Here is a 20,490-nt window from a genome sequence, read left to right as displayed (position 1 = left end):
CCTGTTCGCTCCCTTTTCCTTTCTGGACCACCTTATGAAAGCTTTCAGTATCTTTCATGTTGTTAGTTTTACTTTTGTTTTCTATTTTACTCAGAGGGAAATCTCTGAATAGGTTCCCATGCTCATGGAATTTACGACATCTGAAAGGGTTGTGTTCATAATCCGTTGTTTGCACCTAATCTTCATCAAACACTTCCAATATTACCTCATCCAACAGAGCTCCAGAGAGGTCCATGTCCACACATATCGTTGCAAAGGATGTGTATTTTCCTTTTCTAGTGGCCTCAAAGGCTTTGACAAAATGCCCTATCTTATTTCCTATGGCAGATAAGGGTTCTCGTTGCCAATAATCCAAAGGTAAAGAGTAGAGTCTTACCCAAATCAGAACTGAGGCGAAAGTTTCAGGTTCTGGGGCAAAATTCATCACCCATGGTCGCATATACAGGCCTGTAGCTGCGTATAGGTAGGGCCCTCCTTCAGACATTCTATCCTTGTCTTAAATATTTTCAAAGACTATAGTAAAGAATCCTTTTGACCCCAAATGAAGTTCTATGCTTCCTTTTGGTTTCTAGTTGTATTAAATCCACGTTTGTAAAATGTTTTTAGTTTGCCATAAGCCCATGAATTTACAAATGATTGCATACGTCTACATGTGGTCCCTATGCACTTGCAGCGCAGGGTCATTCAACACCACTCTGGGTGTGATTGAGGTTTTGGGCTTGCATGGTCCCTCTTGTGCTTTTCCTTTTATATTCTGTTCCTTGTCTTCTTCCTCGTTGTCTTTAGTGTTGTTGCTTTCCCTGGTTTTAGAGCCTTTCTACTCCTCTTCCTTATTTCTCTGCCTTACATCATCAGAAGGACCTTTGTCCTCCTCAACTGATTTTTTACCTCTACCTGCTACCGTCTGCTTATAGGAGGGAGTGGATCTACCTCCTTTGCGTCCCTCCATGGAGAACCACTCTGAAAGTCCGTAACCCTAGCTCACAGGTCCATGCATGTCCTTCTTCAAAATTATCTAACCACCAACAATTTTATTTGTAAAGATTCATTGTTAATAAAATAATTAAAAATAAAAAACGAACCAAAAATATGAGTATTTTAAATGTCTATTATCTAAATATCTTTAGTTTTTTTTTAAATTGAAAATTTTTCATTCAAATTTTTATGATATCAAATTCTAATTAGAATTAAAATTCAAACTTGGCCACTTCCGAGATCCTACTTGTAGTGGCATCACAGGTCACTCCCACCCAGTTCTTATAGATCAGTCTGCTAACATTTCAGTAGAGCTTTCTCCTATGAGGAACCTTGTTTAGAAACTCTAGAGATGCTTGCCCATCACCAGCAGGAGAAACAGTACGACCATCCTCGCCAGTAATGCAAGCGTTGGGTTGAAAGCTCCGTGCACATTAGTCATCGCATGGAACATTGACTAGGGATTGTAAATTTCAAATTGCCCAAATTATTTTTTTATTAAAATAATGAGAAAGGCCAATTATTTATGGGAAAGTATTTTTGGATCTTAATTTTAAAAAATAAAAAACCTTTTGAAGTTTGGAAAATTATTTTGCAGAATTTATTTTTTTGGTAAAAGAGTTTTGTGTATAATTTTTGGTAAAATAATTTTGTGTATAATTTTTGGAATGAGTTGGTTTTTTTATAAATAAATGTTGTATTTAAATAATAATAATAATAATAATAAATTAATTTTGATATTATGGTAGAATTAAAGATAATAAAGTTATTTATTCATATAATTATGATATTTGGAAAAGGAAAATATAATAATTGTTATAATCCAAGGGATTTTGACAAATGCAATCCAATTAATCTTTACAAAAGAATTTGAATTATAACGAGATGAATCAATGGGGTTCACTAGGTTGTATGTATTAGATAATCTATTATTGCATCTTGAAAAATGTACCACTCCCAAACCAACTTAGGATAAGTTGGCCTCTATATTTGGAAGTTTGGAAGTGTCAATGAATTCCACATTTTAGAATTGGAAAATAAATTATCAATAGCGGTATGCCTCTATTGACGAGTATCTTGCTCAAATTAGGTCATTGTTTTCCCCTTCGAAAGCATTGGAAAGGAGAAAAATAGAATTGAATGTATTTTTTTGATTTTGTCAAAACCAAAGAGTCATTTTCAAGTTTCCATAGCTACCTTTCATTGAACAAGGGATTTCCTTGGTGACATTCATAATTCCCAACTTTGAAACATATTATGATCATCTCATAAGAAAACAATGCAAGCTCAAGTGGCTAAATGTTCTCTCTACTTATTGAAATCGGGCATTGGTGGCTCATAACTCCAATGGTCAAAAGAAAGTTGAATCTCAACAAAAGAAATATTAGGTTCAAAGCTCGAGAGTCTTCGTCTAAGCCTAGTAACTGTAATACTAAGTCTCCACCTACAACTTCCATGAAAAAAGGATCCTCTTCCAAGAAAAAGAAGAAATAGGAATAAGAAGACAAAAATTGATGAAACTTGTACCTTTTGTGGCAAACCTAGGCATATTGAAGAAAACTATTGGAAAACATTGGATGTCTTAGATGATGTCGTGAAGAAGGACAATATCTCAGTTGGAAAAGGACACACTTTATCATCCCAAGCCAGAGGTATATGTATTGTAGCACCCCTTCCTCCCAGGTCCACCCATGCAACCTACCAGTCGAGGTAAACATGCGATGAGAGAGGCTACCATAAGGGATTCAACTTCTTTTGTGACCTTAAGGAAACGAAACCGACGAAACATATCAAACAAACTCATACACATCAACAACAACACCCTCAGGAGACATTTCAGCCACTCACACATCCTGTCCCTATGTCCTGCTAATGATTTAATCCTTTTAACCCAAATTCGCTCTCATAGGCCTATGTGCCAGCAACTCTGGACTTTTCTCAGTGGACCTGTGCAAGCAACCCTAAGAATTGAGCCACTCTTCTAGTCTAGAATCCCAACCTCTTCCCATAACTTGCTACAACATTCATAATCCATCAAAGACATGATAACAATGCTGATAAATCAAAATGAACCTCAGGACTAAGCCAGAGATCCCCAACCGGGACTGAAATTCTGTCATACAATTGGCATCAATGCAACCTTCAGGGCTATGATATAAGACAAAGCATAAATGACTGAAATAACTTATGAAAAATAACCAAAAGGATGACCCCCTTCTCCATTGAACTATTATATCATCAATTAGGTCTTGCATCCATCCATTTAACAATTACAAGTAAATACATGGAATAACCATGACATGAATGATTCATTTAACCATAATTATAACCAGCATAAAACCATATAAATATCATAGATATTACAGCCATGAAATCTACATGTAAACTGGTGCAAATGTAAAAGAACTTAGCTTTTATTAATCATAGGCAAAACTGACCAGGTTCGGGACTTCCACGTACTACCCAACCATATACATGGCTGAACCAAATCTCTCTCTCATCCAGTCACCCCCATTCCATACTCCAATCATAAATGTCGGATCTCACAGAACAACCAAGGGAATCCATAAATTAAACCACCTCCACCCTCACCAAATCATTATGACACCAAAACCGGTGCTCTGATCACAACCGAACCAAACCTAGAATGCCATCCAAAATCCATCACTATCCTTGAGGAATTTTTCATCTCCTTGTATGTTAGGCTTTACTGCAATCCAAACTTGGATCACTAGGCCCTAAACCAATACTAGTCACTCAGGCTTTACCGCAATCCAAACTCGGATCACTAGTAACTAAACCGAGACTTCTCCCTTGGGGTTTACTGTCTATCCTACAAAAACCGGTCAAGGAATTCCTAGGCCTTTGGGAATGAACCTTGAGACCACCTCTGCCCTGGATTCCAAAATCCATTTGGTAAACCAAAGCTCAAAACAGAGATAAAAATCCCAACATACCATGGAATCTGAAAAAAGGAAATGCTATACTGAAAACCACTATCACAACCTGGAAAAATCATGCAACCGAAAATAAGAGAACCATACACAAACATGCAAAGCCATGAATGTCCAAACTAGCTAGGAAATCACACATGAAGAAGGTTACCTGCAAGTATTGCTGCTGAAGTATCCTAATCCTTCTCTTCTTCCTTGATCCTTGCTTTCCTTCCGTTCCTTTTGCTTGTTTTTCCTTCCTTGATTGAAAACTAGAGTGATCCAAGAAAACTATAAGTGACAAAGAGTGAGAGAGAGAGAGAGAATAATAGGAGAGCTTCAAAACTTGAACTGGAAGAAGGTTAGCAAAAGATTGTGAAGTAATCTTCGAAAGCCTTTTTATTAATGAGACCTCTATTTTCTTCATTTTCCATTATTTTCCTTCAATTTCCTCCTGACATGCAACCTGTGGCCTTTCACCTTACTTTTCTACTAATTTCCTTTATTTTTATAAATAAATGTGCCAAAATTTTCATTTTACCTTTCCAAAGCCTTTTCCTTAGCCTTTGCCAAATTTTCTTAGCGAAAACACACATCCAGTGATGCCCACTAGGATATCTTTGCCCAACATTAAGCTTGGAATAAGTGTCCCTTAACTGTTGTCTTATTTTCCCTTTATATACTCTTATTACATGGAATTTTCACCAGGGCTATTACAGAGCCCTCCCCGGGGAACACTATCCTCAGTGTTAAACCACACCAAGACCTCAACAAGGCCGTTGAAAGAAAACATATTGTCCATGGAGCTTTATAACTTAGCTCATTGCAGTATTTACAATGAATGACCTCCTCCAAAGTAAAACATCATGACAACATGACCAAATAACAACCATAATGCGTACTAGAGCTTTATAACACAACTCATTACGATATTTACAATAATCACATATACACATATGCACATTTTCTAAACCAACAAATAAAATGATACGATGCTCGTATCAACCAACAAGGGAGTCCAAAGTCTCACACCTCCACCCTAAAGGTAATACCAAGATTCACCTCCTTCCTACGAAATCTAGAATCCATTGCCACAATCAAACTACATCCAATGTTTGACGCTATAATTTTGTGCCACTTTTCCTCTCAGTAAACAGTTACCAACTCATTATTCCAGGGTGAACTCCCAATGTTCATATGATTCCATCTAGCAATGTTAATGACTAAAAATAATATATCTGGGACCTTTCCTTCTCTGCTACATAGTCCTTCGAGAAATCTGGTCACCCCCTTTCGTGCAGTCACTCACCTACCAAGTTCCCTCGACCTAAGCCTCCTTCAAGATTTTATGGCAATTTCTCTTTCCATGCAACTCCCTGCATCACACTGTGATAGAAACATAACTGATAGTGCATAAATAAACATATAAATACACCAATTAAGTTATCTTTCTATGCCAAGCACGTTGCCTTGTATCTGATCACATATGTGCCATGTCTCAAGGGATTCCCATTATCTTGACAAATCCACCTGCAACTAGAGACTAGTTAATATACTTATCAAGTACATGTTCAGGAATCTAGCACATATCCACATAATGTCAAACAAAATCAAGGTTAAGAAGACTTCTTGTATGCAAAGCACTCATTTGTTTGGAATTAGGGTTTTCCAAACATAGCCAAAGGAATTCTTGTCCAATTCCTTTCTTTCACCTTTTTACCATGTTTGCAATCGAGGCTTCCTATATTGTCACATCACCCAACTGTTACTTATATAAGCACATCAATTGTTACCTTGTCACGCTAATAACAAGCATGTTTCCCTGCAACTTTCGTACACATGTCAGTGTCACATTCTAAAGATAAAAAAACTCATATCTAACATTTTGAAATCAACATTTAACAAGACTAACAATCATGTGATAATCCATAGTCAACTCATAGTCCTTAAACACAATGCTACAAATGTCACCTACTATACTCAAGTAGATATCAATTGTTTCAACATATATGTCTTACTAAAATCATCTTAAAACAAAATCACATAGTCATATTATGTAATTCATCAAATATTCCAGCAACGCGTAACCATACCATGTTAAATAAATCAACTAGACGACATAATCAAACAGTCAAGCACCAAATATGCGTCATAAGAAAACATGTACCTTACTATATCTTAGGGGAGGCTATCTTGTCTTCACAATCAAGCTAGTTAGCATGATATAAAAATCACTAACTAACATGTTCACATCCTAAGTCATAAACAATTATAATTTATGCATATCAATCACATATGTACAATTGATCTAGATTAGTAAAACTCCATATCACACTGATATGTCAGCTCATACTTGAATATCGTAACCATAACCATCTGCATAGGCCAATCCAACTTAGTGTGATACATATAATATCAAGGTATAAATTCTATAACCCTAATCATCAAGCTAACTATCATTTAACAACAACAAGTTAACCTATAAGATATTCATCAACAACATATAACATAATCCTTAAGTTATCTAACCTAAAGCAACAATAGCAATGCATGCAACTATAGGTTACTATCATTCTTGACTATCTGACTCATGTGCATATAACTACACTAATCAACTAACATTTATCATGAATGTAACCATAACATCAAAAGGCATGTACATATCCCTAGTGTATATAAACCTAATGCATATAACAATCCTTGACTTACGTACTTGCATGTCAAACATACAATACCTATATGATGATCTTCTCTTACCCCAAAGTCCAATGTTGCAACCTCATTATGATGATCTGCATCTCATTCTCTATCTCAGCCAACACATTAACATCATAACATGCCAATAGGACCATTATGACCTAAATTTCATACCATGACTTCACAAGGCATGTTTGACCTACTATTCATGCATAACTATAACTAAGACCATGCATGAATAACAATTACATATATACACATAAATCATCAGTACAAAACCATATACACATCATTCTAGGTAGAGTCTAGTCCTCATTGCATGGACATATCAACTTCCCAAACCATGACCACATGCATGACAACAACCATTACTCCATTGTACAACCATCAACATGTGTAAGCAATGGATAATCATCTACATATACACATGAACACATGTAGTCAAGCATAAGGGAACAATACTTGTAACCAACCTACAAGACTAACACATGTAATCAAACATACAAGGATGCAATGTAACATACAAGGATGTAATCAAGAAACATAAAACAACATATAAGTTACATATAACAATATGTAACCAATCATATACTCATGATGATGCATTCCACAACTCAACACCAAATTCCTGATGACAATATTACTACATCCATGATCAAAATCATGTAATGCAACAAGCACATGGAATGCAAGTGTAAGAGACACACATGCATTTGACATGCATGCATTACCAACACACACCGCCCATCTAGTTTGAGGTGTGAACCATGTTCTAATACCAATCTGTAGAACCCCCTCCTCCCAGGTCCACCCAAGCAACCTGCCAGCCAGGGTAAACATGCGACGAGAATGGTTATTATAAGGGATTCAACTTCCTTGGTGACCTTAACGAAATGGAACCGATGGAACATATCAAACAAACTCATCCCCTTCAGCAACAACACCCTTAGGAGACATGTCAGCCACTCATACATCCTGTCCCTGAGTCCCACTGATGATATACGCCTTTTAACCCAAATTTGCTCTCATGCTATAGGAATGAGAGCTTCCACCAACCCAAAGTCACTTTCAAATGCCTATGTGCCAGTGGTTATGGACTTTTATCAGCATACCTGTACCAGCGACCCCGATATTTGAGCCACTTTTCTTGCACAAAATCCCACCCTATTCCCAAAACTTGCTACAACCCTTAGAATCCATCAAAGATGTGATAACAATGCTGATAAATCAAAATCAACCTTAGGATTGGGCCAGAGCATCCCAAACTGGGACTGACATTCTGTCAAACACTTGGCATCATTGCAACCTACAGGTGTAGGATACAAGACAGAGCATAAATGACTGAAAAACTTATGAAACATAATGCGAAGGATCACCTCCTTCTCCATTGAACTGTTAATACATCAATTAGTTCTTGTATCCATCCATTTAACAATTACAAGTACACAAATGAAATAACAATGACGTGAATCGGTCATTTAACCATGCTTATAAACAACATAAAACCATATAAATATCAAAGATATGACAACCATTAAATCCACATATAAACCAGAGAAAAATTAATAGAACTTAGCTTTTATTAATCATAGGAAAATCTGACCAGGTTCGGCACTTCCAAGTACCACCCGACCGTAGACATGGTTGAACCAAATCTCTCTTTCAATGAGTCACCCCCATATTATCAGATCAATAATTTTATTTCCCAAATAGATTTATATATGTTACTTCAGTGAACTAAACTAGTGTGTACACATGATTGTCATTAAGGAAACCAGCGTATATCCAGAGAACTTGTGATTTAGATAATTTATCATCTGTTGATCTTAAAGCAGTATATCAGGGATTTATTAGATAGTGTAGTAAAAGTAGAATAAAGCATCACACATAAGAAACACACATGAACACCAAGATGTAAGGTGAAAACCCAATGTGGGTAAAAGCCACCTGCTATTGTCGTCTCTGTCTCCTTTTAATAATAAGTAAATCTATTTACAATCTTGTATTGGTGCAGACTCATACCAGTACGCAGGCTTCTGCCTACATAAGGTTACAACCTTCTCTTGTTCCCGAGCTTCTACTAGAAGGGAGCTACAACCCCCTAGCTCTTGTACTAGCCAATATGTTTACTAGTACGTAGGTGCCAACCTACAGAAAAGCTCCACTCTTCCACAAGGGACCACGTTTCATGAATTTTCAGACTGGATACTCCTAGATCATAACACCATAATCTGAAGGCCATGTTTCATTTAATTTTCACACTGGACCCATCATAACTTTTAAACTTAAACTGCATCAACCAATATTCAGATAATCTGAACAATTAGATCACTGACACCAGAACACTGTTCTAAACCTAGAACACAACATCATCATTCAGAACCAACTCTAATCTCAAGAATTATGCATTAGAGTGTATACGCTACTTGGCTACACCCAAACTATGTGTATACGCTACTTCCATTAATTGAACCTACGTATACCATCAAAACTACTGCAAACATAAAGTTTTGAACTAAGTCTGTACCAACTATCAATATTCTGAATATCTATTCTCAACTTTCAAAGCTTTACACAGGTAGGGACAGAGATCACTTCTTCTCACTTATACAATCAATCAAATGCTAGCCTCATTATGCATTCAATTTTACATTTAGATCTAAGAAGACTTCATTGAGTGACAACAACAAAATAACAGAATTTTATTATATACATCAATTAGATCTGAAAAGAAGATTTTCTTTTGTATACGCTACTTGAAAGAACTGAACTTGCATGTATATGCTCTTTGGCTGAGATGAACATGCGTACAGATCTGCAAATATTAACTCAGAACTTTGCTGCGATTCCAGACTTTAGACAAATCGAGATCATGATAGGTAATGAATATAACAGGCACAAAACATCATATCTAGTCTCACCCAATATCATATCATTCAAGAATAAGTCATTTCAAGTCTCATGATTCCTGATCCAATATTGAACTCAAGGTGCACATGAATATTTCAGATCTACTCCCAAACATAACCCTGCAACATAAAATATACTTCAGATAGAAGTATTCCTTGGAATCTTATTGCTTGCACACCTTGCCTAATGATCTTCTCCTCCCTATATACTCTTAGGCCTTTCTCAATACCTTCGACCAAAACCACTCAAGACCAATACCTTGGACCAAATACCTAGGGTCAATACCTTGGACCGAATATCTTAGACCAAATACCTTGTACGAATACCTTGGATCAAATAATTGGCTTTCCAACATTTATGCACTTTCCCTCCTGTGAAAGTGTGTGTATACATTATATGCTTCTTTTGTTCTCTTAACCCGTATGTATATTCTTCTTGGACAAAGTGTACCATCGTATACCTCACTTTCTTCATTCTTTGGAGTCTGATCTATAATCCTTTGTTGTTAACCTGTTGCATTATTAACTATCATCTGAGAGAGTTTCCATCAAGGACAACACCTATATCATAATGCTAACAATCTCTCCCTTTGGACTTGATGGCAACAACAACACCAAGACACTCTCCCCCTTCGACAACAAGGGCAAAGGGCAGACCATGATATACTCCCCCGTTGACATACATTGTGTTGTCCATGCTCCCCCTGAGTACATGCTAAATTCTCTAATTGAGCTCCCCTTTGTACATGTTGGGATGTACTAAAACCATCCATGCTCCCCCTGAGCACATGCAAAGTCTGCAAAAATATTTTCCAAAAGAATAACATGACTCTATAACTCAACTATGTGAGTATGAACTTTCTATCACCAAAGACTCATACATACATCCATCTCCCAGCCAAGTGGGGATATACCAATGGTTTATACATGATAGAAATACAATAAATATTACATCATCCATCCCATGCAAAGTGGGGATACAAATTGCATCATTTGTCCAATAGGACTCATTCAAATGTATGACAAGACATATCACACCCTAGACTTTTACATGAATTAAGCAACAAATGGTATAAAATCTGAAGCCATAGCTAGACTCAGCAACCATAATGCAAACAATGCAGAATGTGTGTGAAGGCTAATGCTCCCCATGAACCTATGCTACATGTGTATTGTTAACAAGTCAATGATCAAGGCATCTTTGTCAGTCAGATAAAAATTAATGAACAAAGCATATCAATATACTGTAATCATCAACAATGGACAGAGCACCCATATCAGAGTTTTCCCCACTATTTTTCTTAACTGAAAAACATATACTCTTATTCACCCATAGAAACCTACGTGTATACGTGACTATACTTCATGAAACCCGCGTATAATAACCTTTTTCTGAAAAAACTGGATTTTAACAGTAGGATGATGCAGCAACTACTCCCAGTTTCTGTCTAAGATATTCAAATGTTTCTCTGGGAAGTGGTTTAGTGAATATATCAACAAACTATTCTTTGGAGGGAACATACTCCAATTTGATCTTTTTTTTAAGCACTTGTTCTCGTAGAAAATTGCACTTGATCAGTATGTGCTTGGTCTTGGAGTGCATGACTAGATTGCTTGAAATACTGATGGCACTTGTATTATCACATAGAATGGAGATGGGTGGAGTACATGCGATCTGAATGTCTTGCAAAGTTTGCATCATCCAAAGTAGTTGTCTACAGAAAGATGCAGCAGCCACATATTCTGCTTCAGTTGTTGATAAAGCAATTGAATTTTGTTTCTTGCTGAACCAAGACACTAACTTGGAACCCCTATAGAATGCACCACCACTAGTGCTTTTTCTATCATCAACACTTCCTACGCAATATGCATCTGTATATGCATGAAACATAAGATCTTCATGTCTAGGATACCATAAACCAAAGTCCTGAGTTCCTTGAAAATATTTGAAAATTATTTTGATTGCCTGAAGGTGTGATTCCTTTGGAGTTGTTTGGAATCTTCCAACTATTCCTACTGCATGCATGATGTGAGGTCGAGTACCTATAAGATAAAGCACATTGCCAATCATGGATCTATAAGTTGGTTGCTGTACTATTGTTGATTCATCATTTGAGCTGAGACTGAATCCTGTTACCAATGGGGTACATAAAGGCTTAGAATCTTCCATTCTGTACCTTTTCAAGATCTATTTGAGATATTTGGTTTGTGAAAGAAAAATACCATCTTTATTTTTTTGAACTTGTAGACCAAGAAAGTAGGTAATTTCACCAAGCAAGGACATTTCAAATTCTTGCTGCATTATTGAAGCAAAATTATAACTCATGGATTCTTCATTGCTACCAAAAATGATATCATCAACATAAACGATAATAATTAGCAATTTACCAATTTCAATCTTTGTATATAGATTGCTATCTACTGAACTTTTTGTAAAACCTTGTTGTTATAGATATTTGTCAAGGCGGTAATACCAGGCCCTTGGAGCTTGTTTCAAACCATAGAGAACATTTTTGAGTCTGCATACAAGTTTTGAATCATTTCCAAGAATGAATACTTCTAGCTATTCTATATAAACTTCTTCTTCTAAATCTCCATTAAGGAAAGCTGATTTTACATCCATTTGGTATACTTCAAATTTCTAAAAACTATAGAGAGCAAGAAACACCCTTATGGCTTCAAGTCTGGCAACAGGTGCAAAAGTTTCTTGAAAATCTATACCTTCTTGTTGAGCATACCCTTTACAAACAAGTCTAGCCTTGTTTCTAATGACTTCTCCATTTTCATTCAGCGTGTTTTTTAATATCCATTTAGTTCCTATAATATTTTTATCATGAGGTCTAGGAACTAATTCCTAAGTATCATTCTTTTCAATTTGCTCAAGTTCTTCATCCATGGCCTTGAACCAACATTAATCTTTGCATGCTTCATTTACATTTTAAGGTTCGGTGGAGAATAGTAATGCTAGATATCTTGAGGTCCCTGTAATGGTTCTTCTTGTCTGTACACCTGTCTCTTTTTCCCCTAAAATTTAAGTTTCTAGATGATTTTTTTGAACATACCTGGACTGTCTTTTCTTATACCATTATCTCTTCTTCTAGTGCCTCATTGGTTTATTATTCAATATCATTTTGATTTGATGTGGGAAAATAATCCCCATCTTCTTCATTATCATAATCTTCTGCTTTTATCTGTTTTAGATTTTTGCATGCTTCATCAAGTACAACATCAGTTCTTTCAACAATTTTCCCAAGTCTTTTATTATAACATTTATATCCTTTACTTTTGGAAGAATAACCAAGAAGATACCTTCATCTGCTCTGGGTTCAAACTTACCAAGTTTTTCATCAGTTCTTTTGATAAAACATTTGCTTCCAAAGACTTTAAAGTATTTTACAGTAGAAGTCTTACCATACCAAATTTCATGTGGAGTTTGAGTGCTATTTACTTGAACATTTTCTTTGTTGATAATAGTCACAGCAGTGAATGCAACTTCACCCCAGATGGTTGAAGGAGTTCCATATTCATCTAGCATAGCTCGAGCCATTTGTTTAATTGTTATGTTCATTCTTTATATCACACCATTTTGTTGAGGATTAGTTGCGGTGGAGAATTGCCTTTTTATTCCATGTTGTTCATAAAAGTCAAAGAATTCATCCAATGTAAATTCCCCTCCTCGATCAGATCTGAGGCATTTGATTTTTCGATCTAATTCATTTTGAACCAAGGCTTTGAAGGCTTGAAATTTTTCAAATGCTTCATCTTTATGATTTAGAAGACCTATCCAACACATTCTGGAAAAATCATCAATGGAAAAAATAAAGTATTCTTCTCCATGAGGTGAATTTTTCCTTGATGGTCCACATAAATCAGTATGGACAAGTTCAAGAGGCTTACTAGCTAACCCTTCTTTCTCCATGAAGTGAACTTTTGTTTGCTTATTGATTTGACATGGTTTTCATATTTTATTTTTTGGGATGATGATATCTGGAAGATCACGAACAGCCTTGAGTCTGCATGCTTTTCTTATTTGAGAAAATCTTAGATGTCCCAATCTTCTATGCCACAACCAGTTTTCCTCATTTTTGCTTAGATAGCACTGTTGTTGTCCTCCTTTGAGTATGTATAAGTTATTTGGAGTTCTCGTACCTTCGATCATGGTCTCTCCTGTATCAAGCTCATGAACAACACATCCGTTTGATCAAAACACCACTTCATTTCCTTGATCACACATTTGACTGACACTCAACAGGTTATGCTTTAAACCATCTACATACATAACATTTCAAACTTTAACCTTTTCTTTCAAGAATAAAAAACCTTTACGTTTTATGATAGCAAGAGTGTCATTTCCAAATGAGACATTGTTTTATTTTTCTAAGGCATTATATGAGTGAAATTTTGATTTGTCACTTATCATGTGTTTGGAGCATCCACTGTCGATGTACCACAGATTGTCTTGTCCTTCTGCATACAAGGCCATACCACATCTTTTTGTTTGAGATTCTTTCCTTCTCCATATCTTGGGATTTAATGGCCTTTTCTCCTTTTGAGATGTTTGCCGAACTTTTCTCTTGCATTTAGATTCTGCATGACCAAAGTTGTTACGGATTGAGCATTCTATTTCATTTTCAAGAGGAGAAAAGTTATTATCAGAACTTCTCTTGATTCCTGTTACATTCCTTTGATTTCGTGCTTCTCTAGTCATGATGGTTTTGTAAGCAACGCATTGAGCAGCTTTGTGCCCAAAATTATGACATGAAAAATATTGCCCATTAAAGAAGGTCCTGCGACTATCGAATTTATTAACTTAGAGATTGTAGTTTCTATTGATATTCATCTTTGGAGTAGACTGAGTATGATTTTCCTGAGGTTCATTGTGGCTTCTATTCATTCTTGGAGTAAATTGAGTATGATTTACCTGGTGATCACCTTTATGCCTTTGCTGACAATTGTCATAATGTTCACTGGTCTTTCCTACATCAAGATAGATTTTCGTGGAGGTTGACAGCTTCTATGATTGGGATGATTCTTCAGTATATCCAGGACTTGTCTTTATCAGAGGAGAATGCTTAACTTTAATAATTTCATTTAAATTTCCTGATCCTTTAGCAAATCTAAGATTGAGAGATTCCATTTTCTCAAGATCCTTTCTTAGACCCACAATTTCACATGTTCTAGTTTTTCATTCTGTTTTTCCTTTTCAGCAAGTTGGTATGTCAAGGTATCTATAATTGTATTCTTTTCTTATAAACAGATTTTGAGTTTAGAGATTTATTCATGAAGGTCTTCCACTTCTAAAGCATCCCAAAAATTATCACCGTCATAAGCCATGAGAATTCTATAATCATCACTATTAGATAAACCATCTCTATCTTCATGAATATAGTAACTCCTTTTATTCACAACTTGTTTTCTATTCCCTTTTGCATATTCCTTTCCTTTTTGATATTTATCTTTATGAGGGCATCTGATAGCATAATGACCAACTCTACCACAAGCAAATCATTTGAAGGGTAGCTTACCTCTAAACCTTCTAGAACCCCGTTGAAGCTTCTTGACAAAAGTTTACCTCATCTTCTTCTTCTGAAATATGTCATGATTCATTGCGTTCTTCCTTTCCTTTTGATGCGACCTTAAATGTGGCTTCTCTCATATCTAGCAGTCCTCCTTTTCTCATCTCAAAGGCAGTTAAAATTCCGTGAAGTTGTCATATTGATATTCTGAAGATCCTATTTTTCTTCTATGGCAGACACTTTTGATTCAAATTTAGCAAATAAGGATCTCAAAACTTTCTCAACTAAGGTAACTTCCTTTATTTCTTCACCGAGATTCTTCATACAATTAACAACCTCATCTATACGTAAGAAGTAACTAGCTATACTTTCATCACTATGCATATTAAGAGTTTCATACTGAATTCTAAGAGTTTGAAGCTTAGCATGTCTTACCTGAGAGTCTCCTTCATAGCTCAGAATGATTTTGTCACATATTTCTTTGCCTGATTTGAGTTGCATGACTTTGACAAACTCTAATTGTGACAGACTTCCCAATAAAGTATTGACAGCTTTGGCATTGGTTTCATATTTCTTTTTACTTGCCGCATTTGTAGGAATTGTTGTTGGAAATGTATATCCTCCTTCCACAATTTCTCAAACACCCGTTCCAAGTGATTGTAGATAGGCTGTGGTTCTTATTTTCCAATGAACAAAGTGGCTCCCATCAAATATTGGCGATCTGATGGATCCCATGCTTTCTTGATTATTCATGTTGATGGATATCCCTTCAAGCGATCAAGATTCTTTTGAAGGACCTACTCTGATACCAATTGTTGGAAATAATACTGAGAGAGGGGTGAATCAGTATTGTCAGATCAATACTTTTATTTCCCAAACAGATTTATATACGCTACTTCAGTGAGCTGAACTAGCGTGTACATGCGATTGTGATTAAGGAAACCAATGTATATCCAGAGAACTTGTGATTTAGACAATTTATCATGTGTTGATCTTAAAGCAGTATATCAAAGATTTATTAGACAATGCAGTAAAAGAAGAATAAAGCATCACACATAAGCAACACACATGAACACCAAGATGTAAGGTGGGAACCCAATGTGGGTAAAAACCAGTTGTTGTTGTCATCTATGTCTTCTTTTAATAATAAGTAAATATGTTTACAATCTTGTATTCGTGTGGACTCATACCAGTACGCAGGCTTCTACTTGTAAAAGGTTAAAACCTTCTCTCGTTCTCCAGCTTCTACTGGAAGGGAGCTACAACCCACTAGCTCTTATACTAGCCAATGTGTTTACTAGTACGTAGGTGCCAGCCTACAAAAAAAATCCACTCTTCCACCAGGGACCACGTTTCATGAATTTTTAGATTGGATACTCCTGGATCACAACACCTCAATCTGAAGGCCATGTTTCATTTAATTTTCACACTGGACCCGTCATAAATTTTAAACCTAAACTGCATCAACCAATATTTAGATAATATGAACAATCAGATCACTGACACCAGAACATTGTGCTAAACCCAAAACCCTGCATCATCATTCAGAATTAGTTGTAACCTCAAAAATCATGCATTAGAGTGTATATGCTACATGGTTGCACCCAAACTATGTGTATACGCTACTTCCGTTAATTAAACCTGCGTATACCATAAAAACTACTGCAAACATAAAGTTTTGAACTAAGTCTGTACCAACTATCAATATTCTGAACATCTACTGTCGACATTCAAAGCTTTACACAGGCGAGGACAGAGATCACTTCTTCTCACTTATACAATCAATCAATCAAATGCCAGCCTCCTTATGCATTCAGTTTTACATTTAGATCTAAAAAGACTTCATTGACATACAACAATAAAATAACAAAATTTTATTAGATAGATCAATCAGATCTAAAAAGAAGCTTTTCGTTTATATATGCTACTTGAAGGAACCAAACCTACGTGTATACGCTCTTTGGTTGAGACGAAACTACGTACACATCTACAAATATTGACTCAGAACTTTGCTACAATTCTAGACTTTAGACAAACCCAGATCATGATAGATAATGAATAGAACAGGCGCAAAACATTAGATCTATTCTCACCCAATATCAGATCATTCAAGAATAAGTCATTTCAATTCTCATGATTCCTGATCCAATATTGAACTCAAGGTGCACATGAATATTTCAAATCTAGTTCCAAACATAACCCTGCAACATAAAATATAGTTCAGATAGAAGTATTCCTTAGAATCTTATTGCTTGCACACGTGGCCTAATGATCTCCTCCTCCTTATATACTCTTAGGCCTTTCTCAATAACTTGGACCAAAACCAATTAGAACCAATACCTTGGACCAAATACTTAGGGTCAATACCTTGGACCAAATACCTCGGACGAAATACCTTGGACCAATACCTTGGATCAAATACTTGGTTTTCCAACATGTACGTGCTTTCCCTCCTGTGAAAGTGTGTGTATACGTTATATGCTCCTTTTGTTTTGTTAGCCCACATGTATACGCTTCTTGGACAAAGTGAACCAACATATACACCTCTTTCTTCATTCTTTGGAGTCTGATCTGTAATCCTTTGTTGTTAACCTACTGCACTGTTAACTGTCATCTAAGAGAGTTTCCATCAATGACAACACATGTATCATAACGCCAACACTCTGCCCCGAATTCCAAAATCCATCTAGAAAACTAAAGATCAAAACCAAGATAAACATCCCAACATACCATGGCATTCGAAAAATTCAAGGCTAGGCTGAAAGCCACTGCCATAACTTGGAAAAACCATGCCATTGATAGCAAGAGAATCATACACCAACATATGAAATAATATGTTTTGATGATTTATCATAGTACTCTTAGGTGTACTTCATCATGTACAAGAGTGAAGTATTTGTAGCATCAAAACCTTTAAAGTTATTGTTGATAAAAAGTCTTCATGATCCATCAAGAACCTACACACTATTAATTGGGGGGAATATGTCAATAAGACATTTCAAAAATTTTATAGAGAACATGGCATTCTTCATCAAAACTCTATTCCATGCACTCCTGAAGATAATGGTATTGTTGTAAGGAAGAATCAAACACTCAAAGATATGGCTAATTGCTTGATTCAATACAAGAACTTGGTACCTATCTTATGGCCCAAAGTAGTTAACTATTCCAATTATATTCAAAATAGGATCTCTTATAAGGCATTTCATAATATGATTCCAGTGGAAGGTTGGACACATAATAAGCCTGATGTCACTTGTTTTGGGGTATTTGGAAGTCTAATTGGGCGTCAATTCTAGATAAAATGAGCAAAGCCATGGAGAAAAAGAGTCAACAAAGTCAACCACCCACTCTCAAAATCCTCAGAATGTCCAATTAGACTTTTTCTCCATGGCAGGAGGAGAATTATTAGCAAAAGTTGTGCAACCATATGCAGGTCCAAGTGTGCAGGAAAACGATTGACTCGAGGGTTAGTTAATGAGCTATGGTTGGGGCATGATGGGTCTTTAATTTTTGGTAAATTTTGACTAAATATTGGGTGGAAAAAGTTTGCAGAGAGATTTAGTGAAAGCAGGAAAGTAACTCATTAAAGCAGTCGGAAGTCAAGAGCAAGAAAGGGAAACAATGAGAAGAATTCATGAGCGATTATCGTTGGACGCATAGAAGTTGTGGAAGCAGGATATGTGCATTGATTTTGAAAGAATCAAGGAGATAAGAACCCAAGCACTGAGATTTTTCAAAGAAGACCAGATCAAGTGAACAAGCTCAAAGTGGAAAAAGTGGACCAAATCAAGCGAGAAGGATAAAGGAAGGAAATATGTAAAAGGCTACAAGAAATTAGTTAGAGGAGAGAGAGATTTTCTGTATGCCAAGATGTTTCTAGACTAAAGATCCAAGATTTGTATTTGTCTTTAGATTGTAATTTGGCCTTATTGAACCTTGATCTAATATGGCTTGCTAAATATGTTGCGAGCTCTCCTAGATATGTAATGTAATGGTTTTCTTATAATAATAAAGAATAAGTTGCAGGGATTAGTTATGTATATGCGTGTATGGAATTACTATAGTTCATGTTCCCTCTAAAATTTTCTTATGATGTGTTGTGTATTCTAGTATTCATTGTTGTAAATGCTTCCATCCTAATTATATAATGAAATTTGAATATTTCTGCAAATGATGTATAAATACCTATGCAATGAATGATATATTTGTTAAGTTGCTTCTCTTCAATATCCTTCGATCCCTTTCATCCTTGAATGTCTTAGCCACGTCTTAGCATGCCTTGGGTGAGACACTTCTCCCTTATGGAGTAATAAAATGTATGTTGTTGCGATAGACTACAACATAATCATTTGTTGGCAAACAATGGTTGAACCTTGGGTTTTCTAGGTTTAATTTTATACCAACAAATACTCAAACTTCATCCTCCATTTCATTTCAATATTCTGAACAAGGACCCATATTTCATTCATTTATGTTATGTTATTCATTTTGACATGGATAACCTTTGAATGAGAGGAACCCGTTATAATTTCTTGCTGTAAACAAAATAAAAATGAAACAACTCTATAGCATGAATAAACAAGAATCGAGAATCTATAAACACTCAAAAAATTAAAAAGGCTTCACATAATCTCTAAAATATATAATGATTTTACCATTAATCTACTACAGAAACATATGATTTCAAAAGTAATCTCCATTAATATCTAAAAAGATATATGTTAATTATAGAATTAAGCCTTAATTAAGTTTTTAATATCTTCAAATCCGCACTACAAAAAGTTGATATGTATGGAGGAATAATGTATGTGAAGCTGTAAGAAAGAGAGATCAAAGGTTTTGTTACATATATCATTCTTCCACACATGCTTCCACTATGTTAGAATGAATATTAGTTGCAGAGCCATGTTTATACATGGATTCCTTGAATGTTTGTTGTAAAGACTATCTTATAATATCGATGCATACAATATTCTTTATTGGTTGACAAGTAGTAATCATTAAACAATGTGTTAGAGTGAACGTTATTAAGGATTATAATTAAATCATGATTGCATCATGATTCACCAAATAAATGATTACATTAGTTGAGAATGGATCTTTGGCTCATTGTAAGATTAAGCCTTAATTATTATTTTAATATGATATCAAGCACTTGAAGGATGGCCTGATTACATGTTGATTATTTTTTTATATCTAGTAATTGCCAAAATGTTGTCGACAAACAAGGCAATGTGCACAAGAAGTGTGTGAAGAATCTCATTTCAATATGTTATAACAAATACTAGATGCAAAGTCATGTGCACCTTCATGACTTGTTTACAAGCGTGCTAATTACGTTTTGATTCGCTGAAAAATACTAAAAAGACTATTTTATAATATTGATAAATATGATCCTTTTTATATGCTTACAAAAAATAATCGTTACACATGTGCGAAGTTCAAATATGTGGATGA

This window comes from Pinus tabuliformis, chromosome J (genome assembly GCF_031772625.1).
Source record: "Pinus tabuliformis cultivar Carrire ecotype Pingquan chromosome J, CPIR1, whole genome shotgun sequence".
Lineage (NCBI taxonomy): Eukaryota > Viridiplantae > Streptophyta > Pinopsida > Pinales > Pinaceae > Pinus > Pinus tabuliformis.
The sequence above is the reverse complement of the archived record's forward strand: the minus strand, read 5'-3'. Positions refer to the sequence as shown.